General features: G+C 46.8%; 18 non-coding genes across 18 annotated transcripts; all 18 read left to right on the top strand.

Annotated features, from left to right (window-relative positions):
• The first annotated feature begins 510 nt into the window (after positions 1–510).
• Positions 511–581, top strand: trnag-gcc (transfer RNA glycine (anticodon GCC)). Its single transcript has one exon. It is a non-coding gene; the product is annotated as a tRNA-Gly (tRNA).
• Positions 582–1,387: 806 nt separating this feature from the next.
• Positions 1,388–1,458, top strand: trnag-gcc (transfer RNA glycine (anticodon GCC)). Its single transcript has one exon. It is a non-coding gene; the product is annotated as a tRNA-Gly (tRNA).
• Positions 1,459–2,266: 808 nt separating this feature from the next.
• Positions 2,267–2,337, top strand: trnag-gcc (transfer RNA glycine (anticodon GCC)). The gene has a single exon. It is a non-coding gene; the product is annotated as a tRNA-Gly (tRNA).
• An 806-nt stretch (positions 2,338–3,143) lies between these two features.
• Positions 3,144–3,214, top strand: trnag-gcc (transfer RNA glycine (anticodon GCC)). Its single transcript has one exon. It is a non-coding gene; the product is annotated as a tRNA-Gly (tRNA).
• Positions 3,215–4,020: 806 nt separating this feature from the next.
• trnag-gcc (transfer RNA glycine (anticodon GCC)) lies at positions 4,021–4,091 on the top strand. The gene has a single exon. It is a non-coding gene; the product is annotated as a tRNA-Gly (tRNA).
• Positions 4,092–6,651: 2,560 nt separating this feature from the next.
• trnag-gcc (transfer RNA glycine (anticodon GCC)) lies at positions 6,652–6,722 on the top strand. The gene has a single exon. It is a non-coding gene; the product is annotated as a tRNA-Gly (tRNA).
• Positions 6,723–7,528: 806 nt separating this feature from the next.
• trnag-gcc (transfer RNA glycine (anticodon GCC)) lies at positions 7,529–7,599 on the top strand. The gene has a single exon. It is a non-coding gene; the product is annotated as a tRNA-Gly (tRNA).
• Positions 7,600–11,038: 3,439 nt separating this feature from the next.
• Positions 11,039–11,109, top strand: trnag-gcc (transfer RNA glycine (anticodon GCC)). Its single transcript has one exon. It is a non-coding gene; the product is annotated as a tRNA-Gly (tRNA).
• Positions 11,110–11,915: 806 nt separating this feature from the next.
• trnag-gcc (transfer RNA glycine (anticodon GCC)) lies at positions 11,916–11,986 on the top strand. Its single transcript has one exon. It is a non-coding gene; the product is annotated as a tRNA-Gly (tRNA).
• An 806-nt stretch (positions 11,987–12,792) lies between these two features.
• Positions 12,793–12,863, top strand: trnag-gcc (transfer RNA glycine (anticodon GCC)). The gene has a single exon. It is a non-coding gene; the product is annotated as a tRNA-Gly (tRNA).
• Positions 12,864–13,671: 808 nt separating this feature from the next.
• On the top strand, positions 13,672–13,742 carry trnag-gcc (transfer RNA glycine (anticodon GCC)). The gene has a single exon. It is a non-coding gene; the product is annotated as a tRNA-Gly (tRNA).
• An 806-nt stretch (positions 13,743–14,548) lies between these two features.
• Positions 14,549–14,619, top strand: trnag-gcc (transfer RNA glycine (anticodon GCC)). The gene has a single exon. It is a non-coding gene; the product is annotated as a tRNA-Gly (tRNA).
• Positions 14,620–15,425: 806 nt separating this feature from the next.
• On the top strand, positions 15,426–15,496 carry trnag-gcc (transfer RNA glycine (anticodon GCC)). Its single transcript has one exon. It is a non-coding gene; the product is annotated as a tRNA-Gly (tRNA).
• A 2,564-nt stretch (positions 15,497–18,060) lies between these two features.
• trnag-gcc (transfer RNA glycine (anticodon GCC)) lies at positions 18,061–18,131 on the top strand. The gene has a single exon. It is a non-coding gene; the product is annotated as a tRNA-Gly (tRNA).
• Positions 18,132–18,937: 806 nt separating this feature from the next.
• On the top strand, positions 18,938–19,008 carry trnag-gcc (transfer RNA glycine (anticodon GCC)). Its single transcript has one exon. It is a non-coding gene; the product is annotated as a tRNA-Gly (tRNA).
• Positions 19,009–19,814: 806 nt separating this feature from the next.
• trnag-gcc (transfer RNA glycine (anticodon GCC)) lies at positions 19,815–19,885 on the top strand. Its single transcript has one exon. It is a non-coding gene; the product is annotated as a tRNA-Gly (tRNA).
• Positions 19,886–20,691: 806 nt separating this feature from the next.
• On the top strand, positions 20,692–20,762 carry trnag-gcc (transfer RNA glycine (anticodon GCC)). Its single transcript has one exon. It is a non-coding gene; the product is annotated as a tRNA-Gly (tRNA).
• An 806-nt stretch (positions 20,763–21,568) lies between these two features.
• On the top strand, positions 21,569–21,639 carry trnag-gcc (transfer RNA glycine (anticodon GCC)). Its single transcript has one exon. It is a non-coding gene; the product is annotated as a tRNA-Gly (tRNA).
• The last annotated feature ends 1,490 nt before the right edge of the window (positions 21,640–23,129 follow it).

The raw sequence follows: 23,129 nt of genomic DNA, 5'->3' as shown, positions 1-23,129 counted from the left end.
TGAAGGCAATAAAAAGGCTGCAGGCAAGAAAGGTCAGGCTTAAAGAAACCAATGAGAGTAAACTGACCTGTTTGTTGTCTCTAAAAAACACCAGAAGAAAAATGTCCAGGGGGTCAATGCTGATCTGCATGAAAGTGGAATAAACTGCAAGGTAAGTAATGTAAGATCCCCAAGACAGCGCTACAAGGTCACAGTTGGACAGTGTCTTGTTGGAAGAGCAGGGTAATGACTCCCAGCAAGAACTGACAAATCTGGTGCAGTCCAGGAGGCTGAGGTGCCCTGTGGTTCTTAAGGGAGCTGGTGGCCACAGAAGTTAACGCCTCTCACTTTTGATATTGACCTCCCCCACTCCCCTTTGCTCAGAGACACTTTTGCTCATATCAGTTCATCAAATACCCATGGAACTTGATCAGTTTGTCTGTCAGTTGTTCAGCTTTAGCATTGGTCGATATTACCCAGTTGAAGAGATGCATTTTCCACATAAATTCGTAGAATTCTTGCAGAAATAGAGCATTGGTGGTTCAGTGGTAGAATTCTCGCCTGCCACGCGGGAGACCCGGGTCCGATTCCCGGCCAATGCAGCAGAGGTCGTGTTTTTAAGGCCATGTTAGTCGTTCCTCATAAGCGGCAGCTGTCCCCAGAGCCACGAGCACAGCGCAGCTTCTCTCACTGGTGGCTGAATGTCAGAGTTGTTGTTTCCCGCGCAGGAGACCCAGGTTCGATTCCCAGCAGAAGCAAAGCAGTGTATCTTGCTACTTTAGAAGTGGGCAACTTATCAGTGTTTTACAGGGAACTAGTGGAAGCACTCTAGACAATGCTTTTCCATGCTTGTTCAACGAAGTACAAGCAATTATGGCTCATGCACCTGTGAAAAACTCCTGAAGGCAATAAAAAGGCTGCAGGCAAGAAAGGTCATGCTTAAAGAAACCAGTGAGAGTAAACTGACCTGTTTGTTGTCTCTAAAAAACACCAGAAGAAAAATGTCCAGGGTCAATGCTGACCTGCATGAAAGTGGAATAAACTGCAAGGTAAGTAATGTAAGATCCCCAAGACAGCGCTACAAGGTCACAGTTGGACAGTGGCTTGTTGGAAGAGCAGGGTAATGACTCCCAGCAAGAACTGACAAATCTGGTGCAGTCCAGGAGGCTGAGGTGCCCTGTGGTTCTTAAGGGAGCTGGTGGCCACAGAAGTTAACGCCTCTCACTTTTGATATTGACCTCCCCCACTCCCCTTTGCTCAGAGACACTTTTGCTCATATCAGTTCATCAAATACCCATGGAACTTGATCAGTTTGTCTGTCAGTTGTTCAGCTTTAGCATTGGTCGATATTACCCAGTTGAAGAGATGCATTTTCCACATAAATTCGTAGAATTCTTGCAGAAATAGAGCATTGGTGGTTCAGTGGTAGAATTCTCGCCTGCCACGCGGGAGACCCGGGTCCGATTCCCGGCCAATGCAGCAAAGGTCGTGTTTTTAAGGCCATGTTAGTCGTTCTTCATAAGCGGCAGCTGTCCCCAGAGCCACGAGCACAGCGCAGCTTCACTCACTGGTGGTTGAATGTCAGAGTTGTTGTTTCCCGCGCAGGAGACCCAGGTTCGATTCCCAGCAAAAGCTAAGCAGTGTATCTTGCTACTTTAGAAGTGGGCAACTTATCAGTGTTTTACAGGGAACTAGTGGAAGCACTCTAGACAATGCTTTTCCATGCTTGTTCAACGAAGTACAAGCAATTATGGCTCATGCACCTGTGAAAAACTCCTGAAGGCAATAAAAAGGCTGCAGGCAAGAAAGGTCAGGCTTAAAGAAACCAATGAGAGTAAACTGACCTGTTTGTTGTCTCTAAAAAACACCAGAAGAAAAATGTCCAGGGGGTCAATGCTGATCTGCATGAAAGTGGAATAAACTGCAAGGTAAGTAATGTAAGATCCCCAAGACAGCGCTACAAGGTCACAGTTGGACAGTGTCTTGTTGGAAGAGCAGGGTAATGACTCCCAGCAAGAACTGACAAATCTGGTGCAGTCCAGGAGGCTGAGGTGCCCTGTGGTTCTTAAGGGAGCTGGTGGCCACAGAAGTTAACGCCTCTCACTTTTGATATTGACCTCCCCCACTCCCCTTTGCTCAGAGACACTTTTGCTCATATCAGTTCATCAAATACCCATGGAACTTGATCAGTTTGTCTGTCAGTTGTTCAGCTTTAGCATTGGTCGATATTACCCAGTTGAAGAGATGCATTTTCCACATAAATTCGTAGAATTCATGCAGAAATAGAGCATTGGTGGTTCAGTGGTAGAATTCTCGCCTGCCACGCGGGAGACCCGGGTCCGATTCCCGGCCAATGCAGCAGAGGTTGTGTTTTTAAGGCCATGTTAGTCGTTCCTCATAAGCGGCAGCTGTCCCCAGAGCCACGAGCACAGTGCAGCTTCTCTCACTGGTGGCTGAATGTCAGAGTTGTTGTTTCCCGCGCAGGAGACCCAGGTTCGATTCCCAGCAGAAGCAAAGCAGTGTATCTTGCTACTTTAGAAGTGGGCAACTTATCAGTGTTTTACAGGGAACTAGTGGAAGCACTCTAGACAATGCTTTTCCATGCTTGTTCAACGAAGTACAAGCAATTATGGCTCATGCACCTGTGAAAAACTCCTGAAGGCAATAAAAAGGCTGCAGGCAAGAAAGGTCATGCTTAAAGAAACCAATGAGAGTAAACTGACCTGTTTGTTGTCTCTAAAAAACACCAGAAGAAAAATGTCCAGGGTCAATGCTGACCTGCATGAAAGTGGAATAAACTGCAAGGTAAGTAATGTAAGATCCCCAAGACAGCGCTACAAGGTCACAGTTGGACAGTGGCTTGTTGGAAGAGCAGGGTAATGACTCCCAGCAAGAACTGACAAATCTGGTGCAGTCCAGGAGGCTGAGGTGCCCTGTGGTTCTTAAGGGAGCTGGTGGCCACAGAAGTTAACGCCTCTCACTTTTGATATTGACCTCCCCCACTCCCCTTTGCTCAGAGACACTTTTGCTCATATCAGTTCATCAAATACCCATGGAACTTGATCAGTTTGTCTGTCAGTTGTTCAGCTTTAGCATTGGTCGATATTACCCAGTTGAAGAGATGCATTTTCGACATAAATTCGTAGAATTCTTGCAGAAATAGAGCATTGGTGGTTCAGTGGTAGAATTCTCGCCTGCCACGCGGGAGACCCGGGTCCGATTCCCGGCCAATGCAGCAGAGGTCGTGTTTTTAAGGCCATGTTAGTCGTTCCTCATAAGCGGCAGCTGTCCCCAGAGCCACGAACACAGCGCAGCTTCTCTCACTGGTGGCTGAATGTCAGAGTTGTTGTTTCCCGCGCAGGAGACCCAGGTTCAATTCCCAGCAGAAGCAAAGCAGTGTATCTTGCTACTTTAGAAGTGGGCAACTTATCAGTGTTTTACAGGGAACTAGTGGAAGCACTCTAGACAATGCTTTTCCATGCTTGTTCAACGAAGTACAAGCAATTATGGCTCATGCACCTGTGAAAAACTCCTGAAGGCAATAAAAAGGCTGCAGGCAAGAAAGGTCATGCTTAATGAAACCAATGAGAGTAAACTGACCTGTTTGTTGTCTCTAAAAAACACCAGAAGAAAAATGTCCAGGGTCAATGCTGACCTGCATGAAAGTGGAATAAACTGCAAGGTAAGTAATGTAAGATCCCCAAGACAGCGCTACAAGGTCACAGTTGGACAGTGGCTTGTTGGAAGAGCAGGGTAATGACTCCCAGCAAGAACTGACAAATCTGGTGCAGTCCAGGAGGCTGAGGTGCCCTGTGGTTCTTAAGGGAGCTGGTGGCCACAGAAGTTAACGCCTCTCACTTTTGATATTGACCTCCCCCACTCCCCTTTGCTCAGAGACACTTTTGCTCATATCAGTTCATCAAATACCCATGGAACTTGATCAGTTTGTCTGTCAGTTGTTCAGCTTTAGCATTGGTCGATATTACCCAGTTGAAGAGATGCATTTTCGACATAAATTCGTAGAATTCTTGCAGAAATAGAGCATTGGTGGTTCAGTGGTAGAATTCTCGCCTGCCACGCGGGAGACCCGGGTCCGATTCCCGGCCAATGCAGCAGAGGTCGTGTTTTTAAGGCCATGTTAGTCGTTCCTCATAAGCGGCAGCTGTCCCCAGAGCCACGAACACAGCGCAGCTTCTCTCACTGGTGGCTGAATGTCAGAGTTGTTGTTTCCCGCGCAGGAGACCCAGGTTCAATTCCCAGCAGAAGCAAAGCAGTGTATCTTGCTACTTTAGAAGTGGGCAACTTATCAGTGTTTTACAGGGAACTAGTGGAAGCACTCTAGACAATGCTTTTCCATGCTTGTTCAACGAAGTACAAGCAATTATGGCTCATGCACCTGTGAAAAACTCCTGAAGGCAATAAAAAGGCTGCAGGCAAGAAAGGTCATGCTTAAAGAAACCAATGAGAGTAAACTGACCTGTTTGTTGTCTCTAAAAAACACCAGAAGAAAAATGTCCAGGGTCAATGCTGACCTGCATGAAAGTGGAATAAACTGCAAGGTAAGTAATGTAAGATCCCCAAGACAGCGCTACAAGGTCACAGTTGGACAGTGGCTTGTTGGAAGAGCAGGGTAATGACTCCCAGCAAGAACTGACAAATCTGGTGCAGTCCAGGAGGCTGAGGTGCCCTGTGGTTCTTAAGGGAGCTGGTGGCCACAGAAGTTAACGCCTCTCACTTTTGATATTGACCTCCCCCACTCCCCTTTGCTCAGAGACACTTTTGCTCATATCAGTTCATCAAATACCCATGGAACTTGATCAGTTTGTCTGTCAGTTGTTCAGCTTTAGCATTGGTCGATATTACCCAGTTGAAGAGATGCATTTTCCACATAAATTCGTAGAATTCATGCAGAAATAGAGCATTGGTGGTTCAGTGGTAGAATTCTCGCCTGCCATGCGGGAGACCCGGGTCCGATTCCCGGCCAATGCAGCAGAGGTCGTGTTTTTAAGGCCATGTTAGTCGTTCTTCATAAGCGGCATCTGTCCCCAGGGCCACGAGTACAGCGCAGCTTCACTCACTGGTGGCTGAATGTCAGAGTTGTTGTGTCCCGCGCAGGAGACCCAGGTTCGATTCCCAGCAGAAGCAAAGCAGTGTATCTTGCTACTTTAGAAGTGGGCAACTTATCAGTGTTTTACAGGGAACTAGTGGAAGCACTCTAGACAATGCTTTTCCATGCTTGTTCAACGAAGTACAAGCAATTATGGCTCATGCACCTGTGAAAAACTCCTGAAGGCAATAAAAAGGCTGCAGGCAAGAAAGGTCATGCTTAAAGAAACCAATGAGAGTAAACTGACCTGTTTGTTGTCTCTAAAAAACACCAGAAGAAAAATGTCCAGGGTCAATGCTGACCTGCATGAAAGTGGAATAAACTGCAAGGTAAGTAATGTAAGATCCCCAAGACAGCGCTACAAGGTCACAGTTGGACAGTGGCTTGTTGGAAGAGCAGGGTAATGACTCCCAGCAAGAACTGACAAATCTGGTGCAGTCCAGGAGGCTGAGGTGCCCTGTGGTTCTTAAGGGAGCTGGTGGCCACAGAAGTTAACGCCTCTCACTTTTGATATTGACCTCCCCCACTCCCCTTTGCTCAGAGACACTTTTGCTCATATCAGTTCATCAAATACCCATTGAACTTGATCAGTTTGTCTGTCAGTTGTTCAGCTTTAGCATTGGTCGATATTACCCAGTTGAAGAGATGCATTTTCCACATAAATTCGTAGAATTCTTGCAGAAATAGAGCATTGGTGGTTCAGTGGTAGAATTCTCGCCTGCCACGCGGGAGACCCGGGTCCGATTCCCAGCCAATGCAGCAAAGGTCGTGTTTTTAAGGCCATGTTAGTCGTTCTTCATAAGCGGCAGCTGTCCCCAGAGCCACGAGCACAGCGCAGCTTCACTCACTGGTGGTTGAATGTCAGAGTTGTTGTTTCCCGCGCAGGAGACCCAGGTTCTATTCCCAGCAAAAGCTAAGCAGTGTATCTTGCTACTTTAGAAGTGGGCAACTTATCAGTGTTTTACAGGGAACTAGTGGAAGCACTCTAGACAATGCTTTTCCATGCTTGTTCAACGAAGTACAAGCAATTATGGCTCATGCACCTGTGAAAAACTCCTGAAGGCAATAAAAAGGCTGCAGGCAAGAAAGGTCATGCTTAAAGAAACCAATGAGAGTAAACTGACCTGTTTGTTGTCTCTAAAAAACACCAGAAGAAAAATGTCCAGGGTCAATGCTGACCTGCATGAAAGTGGAATAAACTGCAAGGTAAGTAATGTAAGATCCCCAAGACAGCGCTACAAGGTCACAGTTGGACAGTGGCTTGTTGGAAGAGCAGGGTAATGACTCCCAGCAAGAACTGACAAATCTGGTGCAGTCCAGGAGGCTGAGGTGCCCTGTGGTTCTTAAGGGAGCTGGTGGCCACAGAAGTTAACGCCTCTCACTTTTGATATTGACCTCCCCCACTCCCCTTTGCTCAGAGACACTTTTGCTCATATCAGTTCATCAAATACCCATGGAACTTGATCAGTTTGTCTGTCAGTTGTTCAGCTTTAGCATTGGTCGATATTACCCAGTTGAAGAGATGCATTTTCCACATAAATTCGTAGAATTCTCGCAGAAATAGAGCATTGGTGGTTCAGTGGTAGAATTCTCGCCTGCCACGCGGGAGACCCGGGTCCGATTCCCGGCCAATGCAGCAGAGGTCGTGTTTTTAAGGCCATGTTAGTCGTTCCTCATAAGCGGCAGCTGTCCCCAGAGCCACGAACACAGCGCAGCTTCTCTCACTGGTGGCTGAATGTCAGAGTTGTTGTTTCCCGCGCAGGAGACCCAGGTTCAATTCCCAGCAGAAGCAAAGCAGTGTATCTTGCTACTTTAGAAGTGGGCAACTTATCAGTGTTTTACAGGGAACTAGTGGAAGCACTCTAGACAATGCTTTTCCATGCTTGTTCAACGAAGTACAAGCAATTATGGCTCATGCACCTGTGAAAAACTCCTGAAGGCAATAAAAAGGCTGCAGGCAAGAAAGGTCATGCTTAAAGAAACCAATGAGAGTAAACTGACCTGTTTGTTGTCTCTAAAAAACACCAGAAGAAAAATGTCCAGGGTCAATGCTGACCTGCATGAAAGTGGAATAAACTGCAAGGTAAGTAATGTAAGATCCCCAAGACAGCGCTACAAGGTCACAGTTGGACAGTGGCTTGTTGGAAGAGCAGGGTAATGACTCCCAGAAAGAACTGACAAATCTGGTGCAGTCCAGGAGGCTGAGGTGCCCTGTGGTTCTTAAGGGAGCTGGTGGCCACAGAAGTTAACGCCTCTCACTTTTGATATTGACCTCCCCCACTCCCCTTTGCTCAGAGACACTTTTGCTCATATCAGTTCATCAAATACCCATGGAACTTGATCAGTTTGTCTGTCAGTTGTTCAGCTTTAGCATTGGTCGATATTACCCAGTTGAAGAGATGCATTTTCCACATAAATTCGTAGAATTCTTGCAGAAATAGAGCATTGGTGGTTCAGTGGTAGAATTCTCGCCTGCCACGCGGGAGACCCGGGTCCGATTCCCGGCCAATGCAGCAAAGGTCGTGTTTTTAAGGCCATGTTAGTCGTTCTTCATAAGCGGCAGCTGTCCCCAGAGCCACGAGCACAGCGCAGCTTCACTCACTGGTGGTTGAATGTCAGAGTTGTTGTTTCCCGCGCAGGAGACCCAGGTTCTATTCCCAGCAAAAGCTAAGCAGTGTATCTTGCTACTTTAGAAGTGGGCAACTTATCAGTGTTTTACAGGGAACTAGTGGAAGCACTCTAGACAATGCTTTTCCATGCTTGTTCAACGAAGTACAAGCAATTATGGCTCATGCACCTGTGAAAAACTCCTGAAGGCAATAAAAAGGCTGCAGGCAAGAAAGGTCAGGCTTAAAGAAACCAATGAGAGTAAACTGACCTGTTTGTTGTCTCTAAAAAACACCAGAAGAAAAATGTCCAGGGGGTCAATGCTGATCTGCATGAAAGTGGAATAAACTGCAAGGTAAGTAATGTAAGTTCCCCAAGACAGCGCTACAAGGTCACAGTTGGACAGTGTCTTGTTGGAAGAGCAGGGTAATGACTCCCAGCAAGAACTGACAAATCTGGTGCAGTCCAGGAGGCTGAGGTGCCCTGTGGTTCTTAAGGGAGCTGGTGGCCACAGAAGTTAACGCCTCTCACTTTTGATATTGACCTCCCCCACTCCCCTTTGCTCAGAGACACTTTTGCTCATATCAGTTCATCAAATACCCATGGAACTTGATCAGTTTGTCTGTCAGTTGTTCAGCTTTAGCATTGGTCGATATTACCCAGTTGAAGAGATGCATTTTCCACATAAATTCGTAGAATTCATGCAGAAATAGAGCATTGGTGGTTCAGTGGTAGAATTCTCTCCTGCCACGCGGGAGACCCGGGTCCGATTCCCGGCCAATGCAGCAGAGGTCGTGTTTTTAAGGCCATGTTAGTCGTTCCTCATAAGCGGCAGCTGTCCCCAGAGCCACGAGCACAGCGCAGCTTCTCTCACTGGTGGCTGAATGTCAGAGTTGTTGTTTCCCGCGCAGGAGACCCAGGTTCGATTCCCAGCAGAAGCAAAGCAGTGTATCTTGCTACTTTAGAAGTGGGCAACTTATCAGTGTTTTACAGGGAACTAGTGGAAGCACTCTAGACAATGCTTTTCCATGCTTGTTCAACGAAGTACAAGCAATTATGGCTCATGCACCTGTGAAAAACTCCTGAAGGCAATAAAAAGGCTGCAGGCAAGAAAGGTCATGCTTAAAGAAACCAATGAGAGTAAACTGACCTGTTTGTTGTCTCTAAAAAACACCAGAAGAAAAATGTCCAGGGTCAATGCTGACCTGCATGAAAGTGGAATAAACTGCAAGGTAAGTAATGTAAGATCCCCAAGACAGCGCTACAAGGTCACAGTTGGACAGTGGCTTGTTGGAAGAGCAGGGTAATGACTCCCAGCAAGAACTGACAAATCTGGTGCAGTCCAGGAGGCTGAGGTGCCCTGTGGTTCTTAAGGGAGCTGGTGGCCACAGAAGTTAACGCCTCTCACTTTTGATATTGACCTCCCCCACTCCCCTTTGCTCAGAGACACTTTTGCTCATATCAGTTCATCAAATACCCATGGAACTTGATCAGTTTGTCTGTCAGTTGTTCAGCTTTAGCATTGGTCGATATTACCCAGTTGAAGAGATGCATTTTCGACATAAATTCGTAGAATTCTTGCAGAAATAGAGCATTGGTGGTTCAGTGGTAGAATTCTTGCCTGCCACGCGGGAGACCCGGGTCCGATTCCCGGCCAATGCAGCAGAGGTCGTGTTTTTAAGGCCATGTTAGTCGTTCCTCATAAGCGGCAGCTGTCCCCAGAGCCACGAACACAGCGCAGCTTCTCTCACTGGTGGCTGAATGTCAGAGTTGTTGTTTCCCGCGCAGGAGACCCAGGTTCAATTCCCAGCAGAAGCAAAGCAGTGTATCTTGCTACTTTAGAAGTGGGCAACTTATCAGTGTTTTACAGGGAACTAGTGGAAGCACTCTAGACAATGCTTTTCCATGCTTGTTCAACGAAGTACAAGCAATTATGGCTCATGCACCTGTGAAAAACTCCTGAAGGCAATAAAAAGGCTGCAGGCAAGAAAGGTCATGCTTAAAGAAACCAATGAGAGTAAACTGACCTGTTTGTTGTCTCTAAAAAACACCAGAAGAAAAATGTCCAGGGTCAATGCTGACCTGCATGAAAGTGGAATAAACTGCAAGGTAAGTAATGTAAGATCCCCAAGACAGCGCTACAAGGTCACAGTTGGACAGTGGCTTGTTGGAAGAGCAGGGTAATGACTCCCAGCAAGAACTGACAAATCTGGTGCAGTCCAGGAGGCTGAGGTGCCCTGTGGTTCTTAAGGGAGCTGGTGGCCACAGAAGTTAACGCCTCTCACTTTTGATTTTGACCTCCCCCACTCCCCTTTGCTCAGAGACACTTTTGCTCATATCAGTTCATCAAATACCCATGGAACTTGATCAGTTTGTCTGTCAGTTGTTCAGCTTTAGCATTGGTCGATATTACCCAGTTGAAGAGATGCATTTTCCACATAAATTCGTAGAATTCTTGCAGAAATAGAGCATTGGTGGTTCAGTGGTAGAATTCTCGCCTGCCACGCGGGAGACCCGGGTCAGATTCCCGGCCAATGCAGCAGAGGTCGTGTTTTTAAGGCCATGTTAGTCGTTCCTCATAAGCGGCAGCTGTCCCCAGAGCCACGAACACAGCGCAGCTTCTCTCACTGGTGGCTGAATGTCAGAGTTGTTGTTTCCCGCGCAGGAGACCCAGGTTCAATTCCCAGCAGAAGCAAAGCAGTGTATCTTGCTACTTTAGAAGTGGGCAACTTATCAGTGTTTTACAGGGAACTAGTGGAAGCACTCTAGACAATGCTTTTCCATGCTTGTTCAACGAAGTACAAGCAATTATGGCTCATGCACCTGTGAAAAACTCCTGAAGGCAATAAAAAGGCTGCAGGCAAGAAAGGTCATGCTTAAAGAAACCAATGAGAGTAAACTGACCTGTTTGTTGTCTCTAAAAAACACCAGAAGAAAAATGTCCAGGGTCAATGCTGACCTGCATGAAAGTGGAATAAACTGCAAGGTAAGTAATGTAAGATCCCCAAGACAGCGCTACAAGGTCACAGTTGGACAGTGGCTTGTTGGAAGAGCAGGGTAATGACTCCCAGCAAGAACTGACAAATCTGGTGCAGTCCAGGAGGCTGAGGTGCCCTGTGGTTCTTAAGGGAGCTGGTGGCCACAGAAGTTAACGCCTCTCACTTTTGATATTGACCTCCCCCACTCCCCTTTGCTCAGAGACACTTTTGCTCATATCAGTTCATCAAATACCCATGGAACTTGATCAGTTTGTCTGTCAGTTGTTCAGCTTTAGCATTGGTCGATATTACCCAGTTGAAGAGATGCATTTTCCACATAAATTCGTAGAATTCTTGCAGAAATAGAGCATTGGTGGTTCAGTGGTAGAATTCTCGCCTGCCACGCGGGAGACCCGGGTCCGATTCCCGGCCAATGCAGCAGAGGTCGTGTTTTTAAGGCCATGTTAGTCGTTCCTCATAAGCGGCAGCTGTCCCCAGAGCCACGAACACAGCGCAGCTTCTCTCACTGGTGGCTGAATGTCAGAGTTGTTGTTTCCCGCGCAGGAGACCCAGGTTCAATTCCCAGCAGAAGCAAAGCAGTGTATCTTGCTACTTTAGAAGTGGGCAACTTATCAGTGTTTTACAGGGAACTAGTGGAAGCACTCTAGACAATGCTTTTCCATGCTTGTTCAACGAAGTAAAAGCAATTATGGCTCATGCACCTGTGAAAAACTCCTGAAGGCAATAAAAAGGCTGCAGGCAAGAAAGGTCATGCTTAAAGAAACCAATGAGAGTAAACTGACCTGTTTGTTGTCTCTAAAAAACACCAGAAGAAAAATGTCCAGGGTCAATGCTGACCTGCATGAAAGTGGAATAAACTGCAAGGTAAGTAATGTAAGATCCCCAAGACAGCGCTACAAGGTCACAGTTGGACAGTGGCTTGTTGGAAGAGCAGGGTAATGACTCCCAGCAAGAACTGACAAATCTGGTGCAGTCCAGGAGGCTGAGGTGCCCTGTGGTTCTTAAGGGAGCTGGTGGCCACAGAAGTTAACGCCTCTCACTTTTGATATTGACCTCCCCCACTCCCCTTTGCTCAGAGACACTTTTGCTCATATCAGTTCATCAAATACCAATGGAACTTGATCAGTTTGTCTGTCAGTTGTTCAGCTTTAGCATTGGTCGATATTACCCAGTTGAAGAGATGCATTTTCCACATAAATTCGTAGAATTCTTGCAGAAATAGAGCATTGGTGGTTCAGTGGTAGAATTCTCGCCTGCCACGCGGGAGACCCGGGTCCGATTCCCGGCCAATGCAGCAAAGGTCGTGTTTTTAAGGCCATGTTAGTCGTTCTTCATAAGCGGCATCTGTCCCCAGGGCCACGAGTACAGCGCAGCTTCACTCACTGGTGGCTGAATGTCAGAGTTGTTGTTTCCCGCGCAGGAGACCCAGGTTCGATTCCCAGCAGAAGCAAAGCAGTGTATCTTGCTACTTTAGAAGTGGGCAACTTATCAGTGTTTTACAGGGAACTAGTGGAAGCACTCTAGACAATGCTTTTCCATGCTTGTTCAACGAAGTACAAGCAATTATGGCTCATGCACCTGTTAAAAACTCCTGAAGGCAATAAAAAGGCTGCAGGCAAGAAAGGTCATGCTTAAAGAAACCAATGAGAGTAAACTGACCTGTTTGTTGTCTCTAAAAAACACCAGAAGAAAAATGTCCAGGGTCAATGCTGACCTGCATGAAAGTGGAATAAACTGCAAGGTAAGTAATGTAAGATCCCCAAGACAGCGCTACAAGGTCACAGTTGGACAGTGGCTTGTTGGAAGAGCAGGGTAATGACTCCCAGCAAGAACTGTCAAATCTGGTGCAGTCCAGGAGGCTGAGGTGCCCTGTGGTTCTTAAGGGAGCTGGTGGCCACAGAAGTTAACGCCTCTCACTTTTGATATTGACCTCCCCCACTCCCCTTTGCTCAGAGACACTTTTGCTCATATCAGTTCATCAAATACCAATGGAACTTGATCAGTTTGTCTGTCAGTTGTTCAGCTTTAGCATTGGTCGATATTACCCAGTTGAAGAGATGCATTTTCCACATAAATTCGTAGAATTCTTGCAGAAATAGAGCATTGGTGGTTCAGTGGTAGAATTCTCGCCTGCCACGCGGGAGACCCGGGTCCGATTCCCGGCCAATGCAGCAAAGGTCGTGTTTTTAAGGCCATGTTAGTCGTTCTTCATAAGCGGCAGCTGTCCCCAGAGCCACGAGCACAGCGCAGCTTCACTCACTGGTGGTTGAATGTCAGAGTTGTTGTTTCCCGCACAGGAGACCCAGGTTCTATTCCCAGCAAAAGCTAAGCAGTGTATCTTGCTACTTTAGAAGTGGGCAACTTATCAGTGTTTTACAGGGAACTAGTGGAAGCACTCTAGACAATGCTTTTCCATGCTTGTTCAACGAAGTACAAGCAATTATGGCTCATGCACCTGTGAAAAACTCCTGAAGGCAATAAAAAGGCTGCAGGCAAGAAAGGTCAGGCTTAAAGAAACCAATGAGAGTAAACTGACCTGTTTGTTGTCTCTAAAAAACACCAGAAGAAAAATGTCCAGGGGGTCAATGCTGATCTGCATGAAAGTGGAATAAACTGCAAGGTAAGTAATGTAAGATCCCCAAGACAGCGCTACAAGGTCACAGTTGGACAGTGGCTTGTTGGAAGAGCAGGGTAATGACTCCCAGCAAGAACTGACAAATCTGGTGCAGTCCAGGAGGCTGAGGTGCCCTGTGGTTCTTAAGGGAGCTGGTGGCCACAGAAGTTAACGCCTCTCACTTTTGATATTGACCTCCCCCACTCCCCTTTGCTCAGAGACACTTTTGCTCATATCAGTTCATCAAATACCCATGGAACTTGATCAGTTTGTCTGTCAGTTGTTCAGCTTTAGCATTGGTCGATATTACCCAGTTGAAGAGATGCATTTTCCACATAAATTCGTAGAATTCTTGCAGAAATAGAGCATTGGTGGTTCAGTGGTAGAATTCTCGCCTGCCACGCGGGAGACCCGGGTCCGATTCCCGGCCAATGCAGCAGAGGTCGTGTTTTTAAGGCCATGTTAGTCGTTCCTCATAAGCGGCAGCTGTCCCCAGAGCCACGAACACAGCGCAGCTTCTCTCACTGGTGGCTGAATGTCAGAGTTGTTGTTTCCCGCGCAGGAGACCCAGGTTCAATTCCCAGCAGAAGCAAAGCAGTGTATCTTGCTACTTTAGAAGTGGGCAACTTATCAGTGTTTTACAGGGAACTAGTGGAAGCACTCTAGACAATGCTTTTCCATGCTTGTTCAACGAAGTAAAAGCAATTATGGCTCATGCACCTGTGAAAAACTCCTGAAGGCAATAAAAAGGCTGCAGGCAAGAAAGGTCATGCTTAAAGAAACCAATGAGAGTAAACTGACCTGTTTGTTGTCTCTAAAAAACACCAGAAGAAAAATGTCCAGGGTCAATGCTGACCTGCATGAAAGTGGAATAAACTGCAAGGTAAGTAATGTAAGATCCCCAAGACAGCGCTACAAGGTCACAGTTGGACAGTGGCTTGTTGGAAGAGCAGGGTAATGACTCCCAGCAAGAACTGACAAATCTGGTGCAGTCCAGGAGGCTGAGGTGCCCTGTGGTTCTTAAGGGAGCTGGTGGCCACAGAAGTTAACGCCTCTCACTTTTGATATTGACCTCCCCCACTCCCCTTTGCTCAGAGACACTTTTGCTCATATCAGTTCATCAAATACCAATGGAACTTGATCAGTTTGTCTGTCAGTTGTTCAGCTTTAGCATTGGTCGATATTACCCAGTTGAAGAGATGCATTTTCCACATAAATTCGTAGAATTCTTGCAGAAATAGAGCATTGGTGGTTCAGTGGTAGAATTCTCGCCTGCCACGCGGGAGACCCGGGTCCGATTCCCGGCCAATGCAGCAAAGGTCGTGTTTTTAAGGCCATGTTAGTCGTTCTTCATAAGCGGCATCTGTCCCCAGGGCCACGAGTACAGCGCAGCTTCACTCACTGGTGGCTGAATGTCAGAGTTGTTGTTTCCCGCGCAGGAGACCCAGGTTCGATTCCCAGCAGAAGCAAAGCAGTGTATCTTGCTACTTTAGAAGTGGGCAACTTATCAGTGTTTTACAGGGAACTAGTGGAAGCACTCTAGACAATGCTTTTCCATGCTTGTTCAACGAAGTACAAGCAATTATGGCTCATGCACCTGTTAAAAACTCCTGAAGGCAATAAAAAGGCTGCAGGCAAGAAAGGTCATGCTTAAAGAAACCAATGAGAGTAAACTGACCTGTTTGTTGTCTCTAAAAAACACCAGAAGAAAAATGTCCAGGGTCAATGCTGACCTGCATGAAAGTGGAATAAACTGCAAGGTAAGTAATGTAAGATCCCCAAGACAGCGCTACAAGGTCACAGTTGGACAGTGGCTTGTTGGAAGAGCAGGGTAATGACTCCCAGCAAGAACTGTCAAATCTGGTGCAGTCCAGGAGGCTGAGGTGCCCTGTGGTTCTTAAGGGAGCTGGTGGCCACAGAAGTTAACGCCTCTCACTTTTGATATTGACCTCCCCCACTCCCCTTTGCTCAGAGACACTTTTGCTCATATCAGTTCATCAAATACCAATGGAACTTGATCAGTTTGTCTGTCAGTTGTTCAGCTTTAGCATTGGTCGATATTACCCAGTTGAAGAGATGCATTTTCCACATAAATTCGTAGAATTCTTGCAGAAATAGAGCATTGGTGGTTCAGTGGTAGAATTCTCGCCTGCCACGCGGGAGACCCGGGTCCGATTCCCGGCCAATGCAGCAAAGGTCGTGTTTTTAAGGCCATGTTAGTCGTTCTTCATAAGCGGCAGCTGTCCCCAGAGCCACGAGCACAGCGCAGCTTCACTCACTGGTGGTTGAATGTCAGAGTTGTTGTTTCCCGCACAGGAGACCCAGGTTCTATTCCCAGCAAAAGCTAAGCAGTGTATCTTGCTACTTTAGAAGTGGGCAACTTATCAGTGTTTTACAGGGAACTAGTGGAAGCACTCTAGACAATGCTTTTCCATGCTTGTTCAACGAAGTACAAGCAATTATGGCTCATGCACCTGTGAAAAACTCCTGAAGGCAATAAAAAGGCTGCAGGCAAGAAAGGTCAGGCTTAAAGAAACCAATGAGAGTAAACTGACCTGTTTGTTGTCTCTAAAAAACACCAGAAGAAAAATGTCCAGGGGGTCAATGCTGATCTGCATGAAAGTGGAATAAACTGCAAGGTAAGTAATGTAAGATCCCCAAGACAGCGCTACAAGGTCACAGTTGGACAGTGGCTTGTTGGAAGAGCAGGGTAATGACTCCCAGCAAGAACTGACAAATCTGGTGCAGTCCAGGAGGCTGAGGTGCCCTGTGGTTCTTAAGGGAGCTGGTGGCCACAGAAGTTAACGCCTCTCACTTTTGATATTGACCTCCCCCACTCCCCTTTGCTCAGAGACACTTTTGCTCATATCAGTTCATCAAATACCCATGGAACTTGATCAGTTTGTCTGTCAGTTGTTCAGCTTTAGCATTGGTCGATATTACCCAGTTGAAGAGATGAATTTTCCACATAAATTCGTAGAATTCAGGCAGAAATAGAGCATTGGTGGTTCAGTGGTAGAATTCTCGCCTGCCACGCGGGAGACACGGGTCCGATTCCCCGCCAATGCAGCAGAGGTCGTGTTTTTAAGGCCATGTTAGTCGTTCTTCATAAGCGGCAGCTGTCCCCAGAGCCACGAGCACAGCGCAGCTTCACTCACTGGTGGTTGAATGTCAGAGTTGTTGTTTCCCGCGCAGGAGACCCAGGTTCTATTCCCAGCAAAAGCTAAGCAGTGTATCTTGCTACTTTAGAAGTGGGCAACTTATCAGTGTTTTACAGGGAACTAGTGGAAGCACTCTAGACAATGCTTTTCCATGCTTGTTCAACGAAGTACAAGCAATTATGGCTCATGCACCTGTGAAAAACTCCTGAAGGCAATAAAAAGGCTGCAGGCAAGAAAGGTCAGGCTTAAAGAAACCAATGAGAGTAAACTGACCTGTTTGTTGTCTCTAAAAAACACCAGAAGAAAAATGTCCAGGGGGTCAATGCTGATCTGCATGAAAGTGGAATAAACTGCAAGGTAAGTAATGTAAGATCCCCAAGACAGCGCTACAAGGTCACAGTTGGACAGTGTCTTGTTGGAAGAGCAGGGTAATGACTCCCAGCAAGAACTGACAAATCTGGTGCAGTCCAGGAGGCTGAGGTGCCCTGTGGTTCTTAAGGGAGCTGGTGGCCACAGAAGTTAACGCCTCTCACTTTTGATATTGACCTCCCCCACTCCCCTTTGCTCAGAGACACTTTTGCTCATATCAGTTCATCAAATACCCATGGAACTTGATCAGTTTGTCTGTCAGTTGTTCAGCTTTAGCATTGGTCGATATTACCCAGTTGAAGAGATGCATTTTCCACATAAATTCGTAGAATTCATGCAGAAATAGAGCATTGGTGGTTCAGTGGTAGAATTCTCTCCTGCCACGCGGGAGACCCGGGTCCGATTCCCGGCCAATGCAGCAGAGGTCGTGTTTTTAAGGCCATGTTAGTCGTTCCTCATAAGCGGCAGCTGTCCCCAGAGCCACGAGCACAGCGCAGCTTCTCTCACTGGTGGCTGAATGTCAGAGTTGTTGTTTCCCGCGCAGGAGACCCAGGTTCGATTCCCAGCAGAAGCAAAGCAGTGTATCTTGCTACTTTAGAAGTGGGCAACTTATCAGTGTTTTACAGGGAACTAGTGGAAGCACTCTAGACAATGCTTTTCCATGCTTGTTCAACGAAGTACAAGCAATTATGGCTCATGCACCTGTGAAAAACTCCTGAAGGCAATAAAAAGGCTGCAGGCAAGAAAGGTCATGCTTAAAGAAACCAATGAGAGTAAACTGACCTGTTTGTTGTCTCTAAAAAACACCAGAAGAAAAATGTCCAGGGTCAATGCTGACCTGCATGAAAGTGGAATAAACTGCAAGGTAAGTAATGTAAGATCCCCAAGACAGCGCTACAAGGTCACAGTTGGACAGTGGCTTGTTGGAAGAGCAGGGTAATGACTCCCAGCAAGAACTGACAAATCTGGTGCAGTCCAGGAGGCTGAGGTGCCCTGTGGTTCTTAAGGGAGCTGGTGGCCACAGAAGTTAACGCCTCTCACTTTTGATATTGACCTCCCCCACTCCCCTTTGCTCAGAGACACTTTTGCTCATATCAGTTCATCAAATACCCATGGAACTTGATCAGTTTGTCTGTCAGTTGTTCAGCTTTAGCATTGGTCGATATTACCCAGTTGAAGAGATGCATTTTCGACATAAATTCGTAGAATTCTTGCAGAAATAGAGCATTGGTGGTTCAGTGGTAGAATTCTCGCCTGCCACGCGGGAGACCCGGGTCCGATTCCCGGCCAATGCAGCAGAGGTCGTGTTTTTAAGGCCATGTTAGTCGTTCCTCATAAGCGGCAGCTGTCCCCAGAGCCACGAACACAGCGCAGCTTCTCTCACTGGTGGCTGAATGTCAGAGTTGTTGTTTCCCGCGCAGGAGACCCAGGTTCAATTCCCAGCAGAAGCAAAGCAGTGTATCTTGCTACTTTAGAAGTGGGCAACTTATCAGTGTTTTACAGGGAACTAGTGGAAGCACTCTAGACAATGCTTTTCCATGCTTGTTCAACGAAGTACAAGCAATTATGGCTCATGCACCTGTGAAAAACTCCTGAAGGCAATAAAAAGGCTGCAGGCAAGAAAGGTCATGCTTAAAGAAACCAATGAGAGTAAACTGACCTGTTTGTTGTCTCTAAAAAACACCAGAAGAAAAATGTCCAGGGTCAATGCTGACCTGCATGAAAGTGGAATAAACTGCAAGGTAAGTAATGTAAGATCCCCAAGACAGCGCTACAAGGTCACAGTTGGACAGTGGCTTGTTGGAAGAGCAGGGTAATGACTCCCAGCAAGAACTGACAAATCTGGTGCAGTCCAGGAGGCTGAGGTGCCCTGTGGTTCTTAAGGGAGCTGGTGGCCACAGAAGTTAACGCCTCTCACTTTTGATTTTGACCTCCCCCACTCCCCTTTGCTCAGAGACACTTTTGCTCATATCAGTTCATCAAATACCCATGGAACTTGATCAGTTTGTCTGTCAGTTGTTCAGCTTTAGCATTGGTCGATATTACCCAGTTGAAGAGATGCATTTTCCACATAAATTCGTAGAATTCTTGCAGAAATAGAGCATTGGTGGTTCAGTGGTAGAATTCTCGCCTGCCACGCGGGAGACCCGGGTCCGATTCCCGGCCAATGCAGCAGAGGTCGTGTTTTTAAGGCCATGTTAGTCGTTCCTCATAAGCGGCAGCTGTCCCCAGAGCCACGAACACAGCGCAGCTTCTCTCACTGGTGGCTGAATGTCAGAGTTGTTGTTTCCCGCGCAGGAGACCCAGGTTCAATTCCCAGCAGAAGCAAAGCAGTGTATCTTGCTACTTTAGAAGTGGGCAACTTATCAGTGTTTTACAGGGAACTAGTGGAAGCACTCTAGACAATGCTTTTCCATGCTTGTTCAACGAAGTACAAGCAATTATGGCTCATGCACCTGTGAAAAACTCCTGAAGGCAATAAAAAGGCTGCAGGCAAGAAAGGTCATGCTTAAAGAAACCAATGAGAGTAAACTGACCTGTTTGTTGTCTCTAAAAAACACCAGAAGAAAAATGTCCAGGGTCAATGCTGACCTGCATGAAAGTGGAATAAACTGCAAGGTAAGTAATGTAAGATCCCCAAGACAGCGCTACAAGGTCACAGTTGGACAGTGGCTTGTTGGAAGAGCAGGGTAATGACTCCCAGCAAGAACTGACAAATCTGGTGCAGTCCAGGAGGCTGAGGTGCCCTGTGGTTCTTAAGGGAGCTGGTGGCCACAGAAGTTAACGCCTCTCACTTTTGATATTGACCTCCCCCACTCCCCTTTGCTCAGAGACACTTTTGCTCATATCAGTTCATCAAATACCCATGGAACTTGATCAGTTTGTCTGTCAGTTGTTCAGCTTTAGCATTGGTCGATATTACCCAGTTGAAGAGATGCATTTTCCACATAAATTCGTAGAATTCTTGCAGAAATAGAGCATTGGTGGTTCAGTGGTAGAATTCTCGCCTGCCACGCGGGAGACCCGGGTCCGATTCCCGGCCAATGCAGCAGAGGTCGTGTTTTTAAGGCCATGTTAGTCGTTCCTCATAAGCGGCAGCTGTCCCCAGAGCCACGAACACAGCGCAGCTTCTCTCACTGGTGGCTGAATGTCAGAGTTGTTGTTTCCCGCGCAGGAGACCCAGGTTCAATTCCCAGCAGAAGCAAAGCAGTGTATCTTGCTACTTTAGAAGTGGGCAACTTATCAGTGTTTTACAGGGAACTAGTGGAAGCACTCTAGACAATGCTTTTCCATGCTTGTTCAACGAAGTACAAGCAATTATGGCTCATGCACCTGTGAAAAACTCCTGAAGGCAATAAAAAGGCTGCAGGCAAGAAAGGTCATGCTTAAAGAAACCAATGAGAGTAAACTGACCTGTTTGTTGTCTCTAAAAAACACCAGAAGAAAAATGTCCAGGGTCAATGCTGACCTGCATGAAAGTGGAATAAACTGCAAGGTAAGTAATGTAAGATCCCCAAGACAGCGCTACAAGGTCACAGTTGGACAGTGGCTTGTTGGAAGAGCAGGGTAATGACTCCCAGCAAGAACTGACAAATCTGGTGCAGTCCAGGAGGCTGAGGTGCCCTGTGGTTCTTAAGGGAGCTGGTGGCCACAGAAGTTAACGCCTCTCACTTTTGATATTGACCTCCCCCACTCCCCTTTGCTCAGAGACACTTTTGCTCATATCAGTTCATCAAATACCCATGGAACTTGATCAGTTTGTCTGTCAGTTGTTCAGCTTTAGCATTGGTCGATATTACCCAGTTGAAGAGATGCATTTTCCACATAAATTCGTAGAATTCTTGCAGAAATAGAGCATTGGTGGTTCAGTGGTAGAATTCTCGCCTGCCACGCGGGAGACCCGGGTCCGATTCCCGGCCAATGCAGCAGAGGTCGTGTTTTTAAGGCCATGTTAGTCGTTCCTCATAAGCGGCAGCTGTCCCCAGAGCCACGAACACAGCGCAGCTTCTCTCACTGGTGGCTGAATGTCAGAGTTGTTGTTTCCCGCGCAGGAGACCCAGGTTCAATTCCCAGCAGAAGCAAAGCAGTGTATCTTGCTACTTTAGAAGTGGGCAACTTATCAGTGTTTTACAGGGAACTAGTGGAAGCACTCTAGACAATGCTTTTCCATGCTTGTTCAACGAAGTACAAGCAATTATGGCTCATGCACCTGTTAAAAACTCCTGAAGGCAATAAAAAGGCTGCAGGCAAGAAAGGTCATGCTTAAAGAAACCAATGAGAGTAAACTGACCTGTTTGTTGTCTCTAAAAAACACCAGAAGAAAAATGTCCAGGGTCAATGCTGACCTGCATGAAAGTGGAATAAACTGCAAGGTAAGTAATGTAAGATCCCCAAGACAGCGCTACAAGGTCACAGTTGGACAGTGGCTTGTTGGAAGAGCAGGGTAATGACTCCCAGCAAGAACTGTCAAATCTGGTGCAGTCCAGGAGGCTGAGGTGCCCTGTGGTTCTTAAGGGAGCTGGTGGCCACAGAAGTTAACGCCTCTCACTTTTGATATTGACCTCCCCCACTCCCCTTTGCTCAGAGACACTTTTGCTCATATCAGTTCATCAAATACCAATGGAACTTGATCAGTTTGTCTGTCAGTTGTTCAGCTTTAGCATTGGTCGATATTACCCAGTTGAAGAGATGCATTTTCCACATAAATTCGTAGAATTCTTGCAGAAATAGAGCATTGGTGGTTCAGTGGTAGAATTCTCGCCTGCCACGCGGGAGACCCGGGTCCGATTCCCGGCCAATGCAGCAAAGGTCGTGTTTTTAAGGCCATGTTAGTCGTTCTTCATAAGCGGCAGCTGTCCCCAGAGCCACTAGCACAGCGCAGCTTCACTCACTGGTGGTTGAATGTCAGAGTTGTTGTTTCCCGCACAGGAGACCCAGGTTCTATTCCCAGCAAAAGCTAAGCAGTGTATCTTGCTACTTTAGAAGTGGGCAACTTATCAGTGTTTTACAGGGAACTAGTGGAAGCACTCTAGACAATGCTTTTCCATGCTTGTTCAACGAAGTACAAGCAATTATGGCTCATGCACCTGTGAAAAACTCCTGAAGGCAATAAAAAGGCTGCAGGCAAGAAAGGTCAGGCTTAAAGAAACCAATGAGAGTAAACTGACCTGTTTGTTGTCTCTAAAAAACACCAGAAGAAAAATGTCCAGGGGGTCAATGCTGATCTGCATGAAAGTGGAATAAACTGCAAGGTAAGTAATGTAAGATCCCCAAGACAGCGCTACAAGGTCACAGTTGGACAGTGTCTTGTTGGAAGAGCAGGGTAATGACTCCCAGCAAGAACTGACAAATCTGGTGCAGTCCAGGAGGCTGAGGTGCCCTGTGGTTCTTAAGGGAGCTGGTGGCCACAGAAGTTAACGCCTCTCACTTTTGATATTGACCTCCCCCACTCCCCTTTGCTCAGAGACACTTTTGCTCATATCAGTTCATCAAATACCCATGGAACTTGATCAGTTTGTCTGTCAGTTGTTCAGCTTTAGCATTGGTCGATATTACCCAGTTGAAGAGATGCATTTTCCACATAAATTCGTAGAATTCATGCAGAAATAGAGCATTGGTGGTTCAGTGGTAGAATTCTCTCCTGCCACGCGGGAGACCCGGGTCCGATTCCCGGCCAATGCAGCAGAGGTCGTGTTTTTAAGGCCATGTTAGTCGTTCCTCATAAGCGGCAGCTGTCCCCAGAGCCACGAGCACAGCGCAGCTTCTCTCACTGGTGGCTGAATGTCAGAGTTGTTGTTTCCCGCGCAGGAGACCCAGGTTCGATTCCCAGCAGAAGCAAAGCAGTGTATCTTGCTACTTTAGAAGTGGGCAACTTATCAGTGTTTTACAGGGAACTAGTGGAAGCACTCTAGACAATGCTTTTCCATGCTTGTTCAACGAAGTACAAGCAATTATGGCTCATGCACCTGTGAAAAACTCCTGAAGGCAATAAAAAGGCTGCAGGCAAGAAAGGTCATGCTTAAAGAAACCAATGAGAGTAAACTGACCTGTTTGTTGTCTCTAAAAAACACCAGAAGAAAAATGTCCAGGGTCAATGCTGACCTGCATGAAAGTGGAATAAACTGCAAGGTAAGTAATGTAAGATCCCCAAGACAGCGCTACAAGGTCACAGTTGGACAGTGGCTTGTTGGAAGAGCAGGGTAATGACTCCCAGCAAGAACTGACAAATCTGGTGCAGTCCAGGAGGCTGAGGTGCCCTGTGGTTCTTAAGGGAGCTGGTGGCCACAGAAGTT

The sequence above is a fragment of the Carassius gibelio genome, chromosome B19 (assembly GCF_023724105.1).
Source record: "Carassius gibelio isolate Cgi1373 ecotype wild population from Czech Republic chromosome B19, carGib1.2-hapl.c, whole genome shotgun sequence".
Classification (NCBI taxonomy): Eukaryota; Metazoa; Chordata; class Actinopteri; order Cypriniformes; family Cyprinidae; genus Carassius; species Carassius gibelio.
This window is presented reverse-complemented; position numbering and strand designations above follow the sequence as displayed.